This window comes from Podarcis vaucheri (genome assembly GCF_965113315.1).
Source record: "Podarcis vaucheri genome assembly, chromosome: 12".
Classification (NCBI taxonomy): Eukaryota; Metazoa; Chordata; class Lepidosauria; order Squamata; family Lacertidae; genus Podarcis; species Podarcis vaucheri.
Genome location: NC_138750.1, coordinates 38694601 through 38710043, shown reverse-complemented (window position 1 = coordinate 38710043; position 15443 = coordinate 38694601). Strand labels below are relative to the sequence as shown.

Sequence of the window (15443 nt, the reverse complement as noted above, 5' to 3'; positions counted from 1 at the left end):
CCCTAGCCTAGTATTCTTGCAATGGCCAACCGGGTGACTTTCTAAAGCCCGAAAGCAAGACCTGAGTCCAGCAGCACTCTCCCCACTTGTGGTTCCCACCAATAGTCCTTCAGAGGCATACTGCCTTCAATAGAGGAGGCAGAAAATAGCCATTGTGGCTTGTAGCCAATGCACCAGGGCTAGTAGCCCTTATGTAGTGGGCTTTATCATGCCACCTAGTGGGCTGGAGGACTGGGAGCTGTTTTGTTCCTGAGCTGGTTGTAGGGTGGCCCAACCGGTCATCAATTAATGGTCCGCTAAGGCTTCGCTTCAAGTTTGTGGGGGACTATAGCAGGCTGCAACACACTCAGGTTGCTGGCAGGGCCCACAGGAGCGCCTTACACCATGGTTGGCTGAGAGCTTAGCAACTCCTTCCCGATTCCTCTCCCCAGCAAACAGGCTGGGGAGAGGAATCGGCCAGCAGGCAGTGGTTAGATCCTTGTCTGGTGCCACACCAAACTCTGGAATCAATATACTTGTGACCATGTTTAACCTCCATTTCTTGGTGTCCCATCCCTCCTGGGTATTTTGCCTACATGCGCTTGATGCACAGTGTAAACAGAAAAGGATACATAGCCAGTGGCGTAGCGTGGGGGGTGCCAGGGGTGCCGGCCGCACCGGGCGCAACATCTGGGGGGGGCGCGAGTCCAGAGGGAAGGGACAAGTTCCTTCCTCTGCCGGGCTCCCCGCCGCCACCGCCAGCCTTGCGCCCTAGCGCGCGCGCCCCCCGCCGTCGCTGTGGCTGCGCTCCGCTCACTGCTCGCAGGAGGAACAGCCGCTGCAGCAGCGCCGACGCCGCCACCGACGCCTGGCCGGGCACGGGCAGCCTCTGCACCCTGACGCCGCCGCCATCCCCTCGGCCCAGCCACAGGCGGCTGCTGCTTCTGCCTCCATCCTCCTCCGGGAAAGCAGCGTTGTTTGCGCGGCAGCGCCAGCGGCAACTCGCAGGTTAGGGGTTGGGGGGGGCGCAAATTACTTGCCTTGCCCCGGGTTAGGGGGCGCAAATTACTTGCGTTGCCCCGGGTGCTGACAACTCACGCTACGCCGCTGTACATAGCTACTAAACTAAACTAAGCTAAATTCAAAATACTTCCTGGGAGTGGGTGGTAGGTGAAGTGGGGGGGGGTCACCTATTTATTATCTAGCTAATCCCATTATAAAGTAGTCCCTTCCTCCAATAAGCTCATGGTGGGGTGTGTAGTTCTTTGCCATGTTATTTTCACAATGACCCTTCAAGTTACCTAGAGAAAGATTATGAGTGTGTGTGACTGTTCCAGCTCCCTTCAATAAGCTTTGTAGATGAACTTGAGTCTTCCCTAAGTGAGTGCACTTTTGTACTAGGTATTCATGTGGTAAGCATAAATGTACACACACACACACACACACACACACACACACAAAATGGTCTGTAGTGTTATATAGTTATTATGGGGCATAAAAATAAATTACGCTTAAAGTAGGTCACTTATTGCAGTAGAATCTTTGATGTAGCCAAGAGCAATCTTGAAATATTGCTGAGAATCTTGACCCCAAGCCACTCAACCCCTTGCAAATCTGAAATAGCCTCTCTGTTAGAACAGCCACAGGTATGGGTTAACAGCAGTTCAATTTTCTAGATGTTCTGAGCACATCTGCTGCATTCTGATGCTGTTTTCCCCTCCCTTTCTAGACAGAGAAGGTGTCCTACCCACCACTGCCAGATAATTGCTCATTTAGCCCTGTTGAGGCATTCCCTCCATCCTTTAGCCCTGTTGAGGAAGTTCCCTCTATCCTAGCATTGCCCCCTGGTAATTCTCATCCCAACAACTCCATACTTGACCTTCATGCATTGAATGGGAAGGCCTGATGGGGAAATCTTTGTGTATTCCGCTGAATGCCCTTGCAGTCCTCCACGGAAATGAAAGCCATGGTCCTGAAGCGTTCCTGAGCCATGCTAGGGATCATTAGCAAAGAGACAGCAAATAAATCTGCCAATACCACAATGCTGTTATACAAATCTATGGTGAGACCTCACTTGGAATACTGTGTATTTTTCTGGTTGTCTCAGCTCAGGAAGGGAACTGTAGAGCTTGAAAAGGGAAGCCAAAATGATTGGGATGGGTATGTTGAGCAACTTCCATATGATGAAGGGTTACAACATTTGGGGCTTTTTAGTTAGGTGAGTAAGAGGGAACTTGACAGAGATGTGTAAAATTATGCATGATAATAATAATAATAATAAAAAAATTTATTTATATCCCGCCCTCCCCAGCCGAAGCCGGGCTCAGGGCGGCTAACAACAATCAAATAATCAGTCAAATAATCACACAATCTAAAAATATTTCATTATAAAAATTAATTAAATCAAATTGATGGCAACCAATTAAGCAAAATTCTGTGCAGGTTGCCAGAGGAGGGAGTCAGGCTGCGCCCTGACCAAAGGACTGGCGGAACAACTCTGTCTTGCAGGCCCTGCGGAAAGATGTCAAGTCCCGCAGGGCCCTAGTCTCTTGTGACAGAGCATTCCACCAGTTTGGAGCCGCAGCTGAGAAGGCCCTGGCTCTAGTTGAGGCCAGCCTAACCTCTCTGAGGCCTGGGACCTTGAGGATGTTATTATTTGCAGAGGATGTTATTATTTGCAGAGGATGTTATTATTTGCATGATGTGGAGAAAGTGGATGGAAAATAGTTTTCTCTCTCTCAAACAACACTGGGAATGTAATGTCTCAGCTACAACCTGGAGGCCTTGCCATTAACCAAGGCCTGGAACAGGCTCAGTCTGAGAGGAATGAGCCAGAGATGAGGGCGAGGAGGGATATTCCATGCTGAGGGTGAGTTTGGCCTCTGATGTTTAAGGCCAAACTAGTCCCAAACCTGAGGGAAAGATGGTGCCTCAATGCCAGGCAGAAACCCGCCTCTTTTGGAGAAGTGCCCAACCGCAAGAGAGGACTCCCTGTGAATAAAATCTTCCTATTGAGGCGATCTCTGGATGACGATAGCTGAAAGGAATCTGCTGAGGTCAGGATGTGGCTCCATTGGCTCTGGATTAGTGCTTGTGGGGATGCAGGTGGCACTGTGGTCTAAACCACTGAGGCTTTTGGGCTTGCCGATTAGAAGTTCGGCGGTTCGAATCCCTGTGACTGGGTGAGCTCCCGTTGCTCTGTCCCAGCTTCTGCCAATCTAGCAGTTCAAAAGCATGCCAGTGCAAGTAGATAAACTGATGCCACTGCGTCAGGAAGGTAAACTGCATTTCTGTGCGCTCTGGCACTCATCACGGTGTCCCTTTGCACCAGAAGTGGCTTAGTCATGCTGGCCACGTGACCCAGAAAGCTGTCTGTGAACAAACGCTGGCTCCCTTGGCCTAAAAAGCGAGATGAGTGCTGCAACCCATAGTTGTCTTTGATTGGACTTAATCGTCCAGCAGTCCTTTACCTTTTACCTTAGATTAGTGCTAGACTGGAAGAGCAGCTGGGACAATGTTTTCCTGCTAGCACTGTACTTTATCTGCTATCTGATCTCTTGCCTATTTAGAACCTGTCCACAGACTGCCCTGGGATCTGCATCTTGCCTGTGCTTTGCCCATGGGTGAACTGGAACATGGCCTTGAACTGCTCTGAGCTGCCCTCTTTCCTAGCCCCTTCTTTTGGACCCTGACCTTGGACCAGCCCTGGATAAAACTTTTGATGTTGTTGCTGGCCTATCAGTGTAGCTGTTAAGAAGTTCCTTTACTTAGGAGCCTAGTGAGAACAGGACAGAGGCAACCAATGAAACTGAATGTTGGAAGATTAATGACAGAGAAAAGCAAACATTTCATAGCTAAACTAATTGGATGGCATTAGAAAGAGCATTAGACAAATTCACAGAGGATAGGGCTATCAGTGACTACTAGCCACAATGGCTATGTTCACAGTGAAATCAGAGTGCTGGACTAGATAAGCCTTTGGCCGAATCCAGTACTGTTTTTCTTACATGGAACAGGGCTACTCAACATGACACCCTCAAAATGTTGTTGTAGTCCTATTCTCATCAGCCCCACCCCCAGCTAGCATGGCGAATGGTCAGAGATGATGGGAGTTGGTGTCTAACAACATCTGAAGGACACCACAATGGCCAACGGTGATGTGAAGGATTCCAAGAGTGTTCAGCTCAATGCTGATTCACTCTCCAGACTTCCCACTCAATGAATGGAGACCAGAGGCTGCAACCAGTGGCAGCAATGAAGACATTCAAAAGATCTCAGGTTCTACTCTTGGCAGCTCCAGGTAGGTATGGCAAAGATTCCCTGTCCTGAAACGATACACAGCAGCTGCCAGTCAGCGTAGCTATTTCTTACACAGCATTTATTTCTTGCATAACATATATCTGTTGCTTGATTGTAATACAGTGGAACTTCTGTTTTCGAGCATCTCAGAAGCTGAATGATTTGGAACCCGAATGCCGAAAACCCAGAAGTGAATGCTTCCATTTTCAAATGCACTTCGGAAGTCGAACGGCTTCCAAGGCGCGTTTCTCCATTTTCTCAATGGAATTTGCCAACTGCCTATTGCGCCTTGGTTGTCAAACGTTTTGGAAGTGGAATGGTCTTCCGGAATGGATTATGTTTGACAACTGAGGTACCACTGTAGTTTACAACAAACAAACAAACAAACAAACAAAAAACCCACCATTTAAACATTACAATTACCAGTAAAAGAAAGTTAAAAATAGGAATTTTACCAATTCAAAAATAATTAAAATCAACCATGAACAAAAAGATTAAAACGCATGTCAGGGTTCTACATGTCTGGGTAGGCTGTTTTAAGCAGGTGCCAAAAAGAGAATAGCAGGAAGTTCCAAAGTGTAGGTAAAGGTAAAGGTACCCCTGCCCATCAGGGCCAGTCGTGACCGACTCTAGGGTTGTGCTCTCATCGCGCTCAAGAGGCCAGGAGCCGGCACTGTCCGAAGACACTTCCGGGTCACGTGGCCAGTGTGACTAAGCTGCATCTGGCGAGCCAGCACCAGCGCTGCACACGGAAACACCGTTTACCTTCCCGCTAGAAAGCAGTACCTATTTATCTACTTGCACTTAGGGGTGCTTTCGAACTGCTAGGTAGGCAGGAGCTGGGACCGAACGACGGGAGCTCACCCTGCCGCGGGGATTCGAACCGCCAACCTTTTGATCGGCAGGTCCTAGGCTCTGTGGTTTAACCCACAGCGCCACCCACATCCCATAAAGTGTAGGTACTGCTACACTAAAAGAACAAATTCTTACTAGTGTGGAACAAGTGTTATGTGGCACCTGTAATTGTGCCAGTTCTTCAGATCGAAGTAGTCAAATGGGCATTTAACATCCATAAAGCATATGGGGGAATAGCCTCTGGTGCATTTGAGTGCAAAAGAAAGGAACTGCACATTTCTTAAAAGAAAACTGGATTTCAAAAACATTTGACTGCCGTTTCTGCCAGCTTTGGACCGCCTCTGTTTCTTTCTTTAAATAGGGCTGCATGAGCAATCATCTGCTCAAGCAGTTACTGTGCTCTAATTTTTCTAGTTCACTGATTGCTGTTTACCTAGTACAGTTGATTGATCACCTCCCTTTCAACTTATTAATTAATGACAATTACATATATTTGCATATTACAAAAACATCAGCATAGCTGACGTTGAGATATTGGGGGGGGGGAGTTTGATACCATTTTCCATTTTTGATAAACAAAAGCTGCCAGTCAGTTTTAGAAAAAGGCTTTCTTTAAGTGTCTCCTTTTTATTCCCCACTGAAGTAGCACACTAGATACAAAAGGACCTCAAGAAAATACAAGAATAAATAAAATGGATATTACACTCCACCCACTACAACACAAGAAAGCAATAGAGAGGTATTGCTAAATACCCATGGCTAAAGGTGATATTCAACTATTTTTAATCAGACAAGCAAGAAAAAAAATAAGTATTGCCTGAGGGCATCTTTCTGGGAAGCATCTTGCATGTGTGGTGGTCATATGCCCCCAACACCACCACTGATATAGGATAGAAATTGAAGTCAAGCGGCTTCAAATCCACCAATTCTTGAAAGAAGCTGCAGGATAAGGACGAATGGCTCTGTGAATTTCAGTTCTCCCAGTTTCTCATTATCCCAATCTTTAAGTTCATTTCTCCATATTTCCACACCAATTTGCAATTTCCCCTCCCAAAAAACAATTCTCATGAAAATTCATCGCATTTTAATGCAACTGTTTCCTAAGAAACATATTCTGGGATGCAATTTTGCTTTGCAGACACATTTATTCAGGATGCTTTCCCTTAATATAATGCATATTTGTATGTTATTCTCATCAATATATGGCTCTATAGTGACACACTTTGCCCTGGCGTACGTTTTGTACATTTCACTTGGCTGGTGAACTGTGTTGCAATATTTGGACAAGCGCAAATTTCAAAGGATGGCTTTGTTTCAATTTGCATATTGTTTTGGAATATTCTGTATTTGTTCAGCTTGCCTCTAAATGCACACTACAGCTAATTTCTCTTGAATCCCTACTGCAGGGGTACAGTGTAGCAGTATATTAATTGCCCCTACGTTAAGGTTCTATTTCTACCAAATACCACCCAAAAACATTGCAATTAAAATAAGTGCAAGGTATGTTAGAAATAATCAAATGTATGATTTGTTGAGGGTGGAATGAGCATCACTGCTCAGCTGCTGGGATTATTTCTATCTGTCTGTGTATAAGGTGGGAGAAGGCAGGTTGCTTGCCAGAGGGTGGTGGCACCCTTGCCAGGGCAAGCGATAATACAGCAGCCTGCGAATATACTCACTATCATTGGCCTCCCTGGGGCCTACATTTGCCCCTGCGTGACCTGACTGCTCCTCCATTACTAGAGACATTTGCGAGTCAAATTTAGAAGAATGAAGCTTTGGCTGCTTACCAAAATCCCAAGGCCCTTTGAGCGGATTGCCTTTTGCTTTCAGGGGGGCTTACAGTCAAGGGTTGAAAAGCCACATTCACACTGCATTGGTTTTTTTTTGTCAGAAATAAAATCCCAAAAGGGGTTAACGTCAGTTGAGAGAGCACATTTTTTAAACGATAATGCAAATCACAGGGAACGACAGGGAACCAGCATGTGCTAAGAGTTAAAGAACAGTCAGTTCTTTCTCTTAGAAAAGGAAAATATAATGAAGCTGCCCCCTTTTGTATCAAAGTGTCCCTAGGAGCAAAAATTCCACTTTTTTTTCTTGTTTTGCTCTTTTTTTATATCTCCCTTTTGAGATGCCATACTGGCCATTGAGGATTCATGTCAGTTGTGAGACAAGAGCTAGGACTAGGCTGAGGCAGAAAAAAAGAATACACCTTCACTGCTGTTCAGTTCTTTCAGCTGCTATGTGACTGTACTACTTCAATTGTCTCCAGGTTTTCCATTAATGACCATTTAGGGAGTCCAGAGAAAACTCTTATCTTTCAATCCGTATATGATTATTCCTCAGAATTGCCTGTATCTCTGGCCAACTGGTTGCATGCCCTGAGTGGCAGTCGTTTAGGAACATGATAGGGTCCTTTATATGGTAGGTAAATGTTATTCTGCTCCAAAGATACCACCTTGCCATCTATTGTTCAGTTGTTATAGTTGCGACAATTATTATTTAAAATTGCAGTAAATGCCACAGCAGTGCCAAAAACTGCCTTCCAATGTCTTAAATTTTTTATTTCCTCATTTTTCTGCCTGCTTCTCAGAGCACTCGAAAATTTCAGTGCCTGTACTCATTGTTACAAGCTTCCTTATAGTTTTCAGCAAATGTTTCTCCAGCACTTCAGCCTCCTCAGCTGCCCCTGCTTCTTGATCTGAAAAAAGTTCTCGTGGGACTTGCCAGGGGTTGGACTAGATGACCCTTGGGAGTACCTTCCAACTCCACAGTTCTATGAATCTGTGATTCTGTGTCTGCACAACGTCTTACCCCAGGCCTTAATTGCGGCCGGGGCACCCAGGAAGGCTGCAGAGCATAGATCACCTGTAGACGACTGGTGAGATAATTTGTAGGGCCAAAGGAAGGACACTCACAGGTACCTCCCGCCACCTCAAAAGTAAGCTAAGCACACACAAAAAACAACAGCCTGCCACCCAACCCGTAAGAATTTCACTCCCTCTTTGATAATGTTTGATTGCAATTTCTTTTCTTATTGGTAGAAAATGGTTTCAAACAGGCTTCCTCAACCTCGGCCCTCCAGATGTTTTGAGACTACAATTCCCACCACCCCTGACCACTGGCCCTGCTAGCTAGGGATCATGGGAGTTGTAGGCCAACAACATCTGGAGGGCCGAGGTTGAGGAAGCCTGGTTTAAAAGATGCAGGAGAAATTTCCTGTGCAGCATTAGTAAATGCACTTACTGCTTTTTGCAATGTAGCCTAATAATACATTTTTAAAAAGCATAAATCTTCAGAAGTAATTAAAAAAAACCAAACCAGAAATGTTTCAGAAGAATCACTGGCAGTGCCAGATTTCTGATTTTATTTACTCCTTGCCAGTTGAAGTCTAAACAACAGTTATAGCAAAACAGTCTGCTGGCCTGTCGCATTGTAGATTCATGTTTAAGAAGCTAATATTTACTCCACTTTCTGTTTTCCTCATTTGGGCAGGATTCCATTTGTAATAGGTAGTTTCAGCTGAGTACTGACTCTTTAAGAGCCAAGCCCCAAATGGGTCTTGGCATGAGGCACAATGCTTGAGAGAACTGGCAGAACACTTTCGGATCTGGAGTAGGAGTCTGTTAAGATTGGTGGGATTTGCATGATTTCCTTGGTACCCTAAGCAGACCCAGGCCCAGAGGAACCTGCAACGAGAGACCGTTCTAGCTAAGTTGCTTCATTTCACCAGTTGTTGTTTTTTTAACTTCCAACAGCCCTTCATTGAGTTGTAAGAAGTAGACATTCATTAGGAGAAGTCTAGCGTATGCTACTCCCTCACTACATAAATATTTACCAACGAGGTAGGAATTAATTTCAATGGATTGAATCCCTGAAACTGTGAGAACAACTTTCTGAGACAAGATTGTTGTGCTCCATCCTCTACGTTCCTGGACATTAGTTAGGAAATATGGTACTGAGCCATATTAAAGAACTTTATGTGAATCAGCCAGCATCTGGAGACTCTTGTTACTTTATAAAACACCATTAAACAGAAGGGAAAGAATCGACAGGTGTAATTCTGCTGTCTTTGGGGCAAATAAAGTTTCTATTGTTTGTTCCCTTAGGGAACCTACTTTACCAAACACCAAGACCTATGCTGAATAATGCAATAGTCTGCTAGGGTTGGACTCCTGGGCACAGGTCCTGTATAGCCCCAAATCATCCTGAAGATGCCTTGGTGATACTACTGCAGTAAAAAGTAGTGGTGACAGGCAAAAAAGCAAACACCTGCATCGATAGCCAGGCTCTAGCTGTCTACCACTTTGATTTATTCGTTTTTGAAGAGTGGCAATGGAGTTCAGCCAAGCACCCACCACCTTCTCTCTCTCCGCTTCCCCCAAATCTGACAGTGTCTTTGGCTCTTCTGGTTACTTCTGCATGATACCATCTGTTAGCCTACAGAGCTTCATTTTTAAAAGCGTGATCAGCAAACCAGTGCAAGCATAGTAGAATATGTCTATGAGCCGTGCCACCTGAATGAATTTAGTGAAGGTGGCAGTTCTCCTGGGCAGCTTCCTCTAATCTGTGGAGGTAACAATGAAGCAGTCTACTGCTGCCTTCTCTCCAGCCCAGATATGACTTTTGCTACTGTACCACTGATGTTAGCAGCCAAAACACCTCCCACTATTTAAAGGAAATTTGCCTTGTGCTCGAGGGCAAGCAAGTATCTGCTCATCAGCAAGTACAGAGGCTCATGCCTTTAGGGTCATGTAGTATCCAACACTGGCCATCTGCACGTTTTATGGGGTAGGTGTGGAGGAACAGCATTGACAAAATGAATGCAAGGTGAAAAATACTGTCATGGCTGTAAGAAGAAGGGTCCCAGAATGAGAGTCTGAAACTGGACACCACTTTGCAGGAACTGGACACAACTTCGGTACGTAAAACTCTCCATCGGGGTCAGCTCTTATGGAATTGGTCCATGAACTGTTTCATCTACAATTGCAGAAGTTATAGGGCCTCTGGATGCCATCAGGTTGACTTGCTGCTTTGGGGTACTCGTATGTCATGAAGAATCTATATACTCCAAACATCAAGTATAGTGTCCTTTGAAAAGTGCCACCCTATTCACATCATCATCATCATGACTATGTGAGAGACAAGTGTGGAATAGTTTCAGTTTTGCAACAGGAGGCTGTGTGAGCGGTTGGATTTGCATCTCCTCAGGGGTGTAAGCAGTCCCAGGTTCAGAGAAACCAGCAACTGGGTACAGTCCTTAGTAAGTTAGCCTGTGTTTGTCTACCTGCACCTTTCCAGTGAGTTGTAGCAAAAATAAATAGCTGAGTTGGGTCCCATCCACACTGTACACTCCTATACCAGGTATGGCTCCTCTCACCCAAATCCTGGGAGCTGTAACTTGTTAAGGCTGCTGGGCTCTGTGAGGGGTATCCTAACTACTCTAAGCACCCTTAACATACTACAGTTCCCGGGATTCTTTGGAGGAAGCCATGACTGCTAAAGTGGGGTAGGAGTAGAAGAGGTTTAGTGGGTACTGCTGCTTTCTTTATGAAACTCTTTTTTCCTGAACATAGGGTAACTTGCTTGGCATTCATAGTTTGACTTATGCTATCTGGTTTTACTGGTTTCCAGTGCATTATGACTACAGATGTATGAGGTTTCGTCTTTGTTTTAGCGACTAATTAAGCATTTTATTAGCAGGTGCTGTTTCCACATTTATTCCAGCTAGAGATCTTGCGTAATTCAACTTGTAATGTACAGGGTCATTGTGACCACATTCAGAGACAGAACTTGGCATTCTCAACCTGTTCTGGAAACTCAGGCAGGTCCTTCAGTTCCAGATTTTCCTGCATCTCCAAGACTGTATTTTGAATCAACTTCGCTTCCCTAAATAAGTTTAGTCCAAGAGCACAAAAGGGTAGAAAACATCTGTTAATTTGCACCTTAGACAAAAATGTCCTCTGGAGATTGTCTTGACTTATAAAATTTCAGTGTATATTTCCTTTTTCTTTTCAAAGAGAAGAATATAATATTGCTCAGCAGCCATTACCAGTAGGAGCAACAACTCTATTTATCAAACGTTAGTGTTAGACTTTTGTGGTGATATTAAAAAGCCTGAATGCCTTCAGCCGAAATTCTATTCCATTTGGAATGGTTTTACTTGATTTATAGTTGTAACAGTTTTATCTCTTTTGATAATTGTATATTAGGAAAATGAGGCTGTGTTCGCTCATGAGGCACACGGTGGGAGTGGGCAGGACCAGCCTTCCCATTAGGCAGTTGCCTCAGGCAGCCAATTCTGGGAAATGACAGCAAGATGTATGAGAACAGAACTGTCTGGACCACATGGCCTGTCCACATGGTTTGTTCAGTGACAGAACCACATGGCTTGTTCGAACACATTAAGCCAGTCTGCTGCCCTCATCACTGCAACAGAAGTAAGATTCAGCTGCCACTTGGATCAGCTTCTGCACGTGGAATGGAGGTGCTATCTTGCTCTTTAGCTCAGGCAGCAAAATGGAAGTGCAACAGTCCTGTTCCCTATGGACTGTTGCTGTACCCCACACAGAAGGAATTCCCTAGTGATACCTGGTGCTACACTGGGGGTCCATTTTTAGGAGATTATAAGACATGTATTGAGCATTTATATTTATGGTGTGTAGTGGCTCAGTGACAGAACACCTGCCAAAGATCTCAAGTTCAGCCCCTGACATTGCCAGGCAAGCCTTGGAATGATTCGTGCCTGAAACCCCCGAGAGCTGCTGCCTGCCAGTGTAGACAGTGCTGAGATAGATGGACCCATGATCTGACTCAATACAAGGCAATGTCCTTGACAGCCACCGTGTGAAGCTGGTGGGTTAATATCTCACATCTCACTTTTTCCACAAGTGATTCTGGGAATCAGTCCTGCATGTTTCTGATGGGCAGACATAGCATTGCATATTTTTATACAGATAAAAAAATACGATAGCACAAACTTTACCAATATGTAAACAAAAAACAAAACATAAAAACAAAAAAGGAGAGATAAACTTCAGCTAAGCATGCCGTAAAAGGGACCAACAAAATATGCAACGCTTTGTATGTCAGAGTTTACTTGCAGTATCCAAAGTTAGAGGCTGTTACCATATTAATCCTTGTTTATAGAATGAAGAAATTCCAGAACATTTTAGCTCTGGCCCTTTGTTAACTATCTTGGTTCACTGACATATGGCTATGGAACTCGTCCTTTTCAGGCATCATTAAACTGAAAGCTTGTTTGAGGCAAAGGGTCATGAACCATCTTCTCCATTCTTGACAGGTCCAAAGGGGTCTTGTAATCTTGTTTGGCTTCGGATTATGGGTGGGGTTTTTTTTGTCAACACATGTAAGCAGACCCTCTTACAAGGCTTCTTCAAACCTTGCTACTAAATGCAGCTACAAGGTTAGGGGAAACCATGTGTAGGGCCAGCATACAAGAACTCACTGAAGAGGGTGACTGGGAGTGCCATAGGACAACAACAATAGTGCCATTGTGATTTGTGCTTGACATTTGCCCCTCGGACATGCAAGCCAAAGATGGGCAGCCTGTGACTCTCCAGGTCCTGTTAGATCCTGCAGTTCCCATCAGCCCCAGACAGCATGGCCAATGGTGAAAGAAGACAGGAGCTATATAGATCAGTAACATCTGGAAGTTCGGATTCCTCACCTCATTATAACAGTTAGCATTTATTATTAATATTTAGTTAGTAATGCTCTCTGCTAGTCAATTCAGTTTGTCACTGACAGGACGTCCCAGGGCATTTGGATCCCTGAGGCAAAAGACAAAATGGTGCCACACTTTCATTCCACACACACACAAGTGGACTAGACTGGAAGTTCACTCTGATGATGGGTGCTGATGTTGGGATTGTGTCTTCCACCAAGCCTAAGGGCAACAGGTCGCTTTAAGGAGCACAAAACTGGCTGCATGGCAAACACAAATCTGTCTTCCAATTTGTGGTGGTGGTGGGGAGAGATGTGTGCAGGAGAAATGGCAGGGCAATACTGTTGCCTCTCTGCTCCCCCACCTGCCGACTGAGATGGCCAACTTGTTCTGTGTTTTTATTTATTTAAAATTGTCTAGTCCACCTTCTGAGGAAAAATTCTTCCACAAAGTAGCTTATAGATATGATAAAACATCCCTCCATGTGTGTTGCTGTGTAATGGTGGAGCCAGGCCAGATCTCTGGACTCTTGTAGACAGCCAGCAGTTTGTTTGCGTGTTCATTTAGTTCTGACCCCATCCTTGCCCTCCAGTTTTCCAAATAGAAGTCTAATGAAATCTGTTTCTGCTGCTGAATAGTTATTGGGGAATTTAATGTGTGTTATAATTTGTCAAGAAATTAGTTTTGACAGAGAAGTTCATTGGCAGTTCAGCTCCCAGCCATTTTAGAGGGCAAAATTGTCATGGTTATGGCTGCTAGAACTGTATTCTGGTTTTGTAGTGTCTTATTTTTGCAGCTGTGGTATATATTTACTTTACCGTTAGAGCTTAACCATTACATAAATACAGTAAAATAGTCTAGGGAGCTAAAGATGTGCTGTTTATGTCAATCTTTCTTGGCTTCTCTAAATTGTGGGCTCGTATTTTTATATTTCCCGTAACTGATTCTTTCCTGGAAACAGCTGGTAATGAGCCGAAAGCTCACCAGAAGAATGACCAAAAAAGAGAGGAAAAAATGATCTGGAAAACATGGCAAACAGAAAGCAGCTTTTCTAAGAAATATTAGAATATAAATTAAACCCAGATAAAATTAATTGGTTATTTTTTTAAATAAAGTAAAATAAGGATATGAAACTGTTAAGTTTGGGTCCAGATTCAGACCTTTTGGATCTGTTTGGCCGAAGTTATTTGGGACTGTGGTTTTGAGGGATACATTGACCTCTGTAAATAAAGACAGAAAGCCCCCAGAGAAAAAATAATCATAGAACTATACATAGGGTTGTGGCTAATTAAGTTACAACCCATAATGTGCCATTGTTGCTCCAACCAAAGCCACATTGAGGGCATATTCAGATGTCAAAAAGTGCTGCTTGAGGTTAGACAATAGAAACATGGAAAGATAAAGTGACCATGTTTCTGAAGCCTATGATGCAAAACACCAGATATTTTGTCTTCTGATTGGGTCAGGGAGCATTTCCTGTTATTACCAAGCATTAAACTGACTAATCATGTTTCCTGAAAGAAGCATAGTATGTCACAACTTGACCCCACCACTGTCTCAATTTTAACCTGAGAGAAAATAAATGTTTATTTTCTTGTTGGAACATAAGCATAGCCTTTTGCTTGATAAGACCAAAGATCATCTGGTACAGCAACCTGTTCCTCTCAGTGACCACTTTTATGCCTCCAGGAAGGCCACAGGCCAGCATGAACAGCCCTCCTCTGCTGTCTATCTACCACCCAGCAACTTTTACCCAAGGGTATATTACTTTTTGGCAGTACATGCCATAAATTGGTAAATTAAACAAACCTATTCCAAATCTAGGGACGCGGGTGGCGCTGTGGGTTAAACCACAGAGCCTAGGACTTGCCGATCAGAAGGTTGGCAGTTCGAATCCCCGCAATGGGGTGAGCTCTTGTTGCTCAGTCCCTGCTCCTGCCAACCTAGCAGTTCAAAAGCATGTTGAAGTGCAAGTAGATAAATAGGTACCAGTCCAGAAGGAAGGTAAACGGTGTTTTCCTGCACTGCTCTGGTTCGCCAGAAGTGGCTTAGTCATGCTGGCCACATGACCCGGAAGCCAATAAAGCGAGATGAGCGCCGCAACCCCAGAGTCGGCCATGACTGGACCTAATGGTCAGGGGTCCCTTGACCTTTTTATTCCAAATCTACTGCTAAGTAATTGTGCTTGATGGCCCCAGGTTCTAGTATTATGTGAAAGGGAGAGGGGAAATTGTGTCCCTTTCTTCATCTCATGCATAATTTTATAGACCTCTGTCATTCGTGTCTGTGCAGAAAGCAAGCTTGCTCCATCTTCCATGGGACAGCCCTTCAGATATTTAAGGATGGCTATTATATCACTTCTCGGTCTTCTCAAACATACCTAACTCCCGTGACCGTTCCTCATAAAGCTTGGATTCTAAAATGTAGCTGATGGTAACTCACTGTTGGAGAGAGACCTTTTGGTTCCACTGTGTGCTGATGGTTCAGCTGATTCCATAACCTATGTGCAAATTCCACTTATTTACAGCCAGAGCAAGAGAAACAAATCGGGTGTTGTAGGCAATGTGAATAATTCACCAGTGTTTGTGCGTCAGCTGTAAAATTTCACTTTGGTAGATCACAA

The 15443-nt window shown here is 44.4% G+C and overlaps 1 protein-coding gene across 2 annotated transcripts in view; it reads left to right on the top strand.

Moving 5' to 3' along the window:
* Positions 1 to 12747: 12747 nt before the first annotated feature.
* Positions 12748 to 15443, top strand: part of ZNF804B (zinc finger protein 804B) — a gene marked incomplete at its 3' end in the record, with an annotated part of 315429 nt that continues 312733 nt past the window's right edge. Inside the window, exon 1 of one of the 2 annotated variants that reach the window (XM_082194120.1) lies at positions 12748 to 12835. Of the gene's footprint in view, positions 12836 to 15348; positions 15371 to 15443 lie in introns of those variants that run through there. The other variant, XM_082194121.1, reaches the window with a different exon arrangement.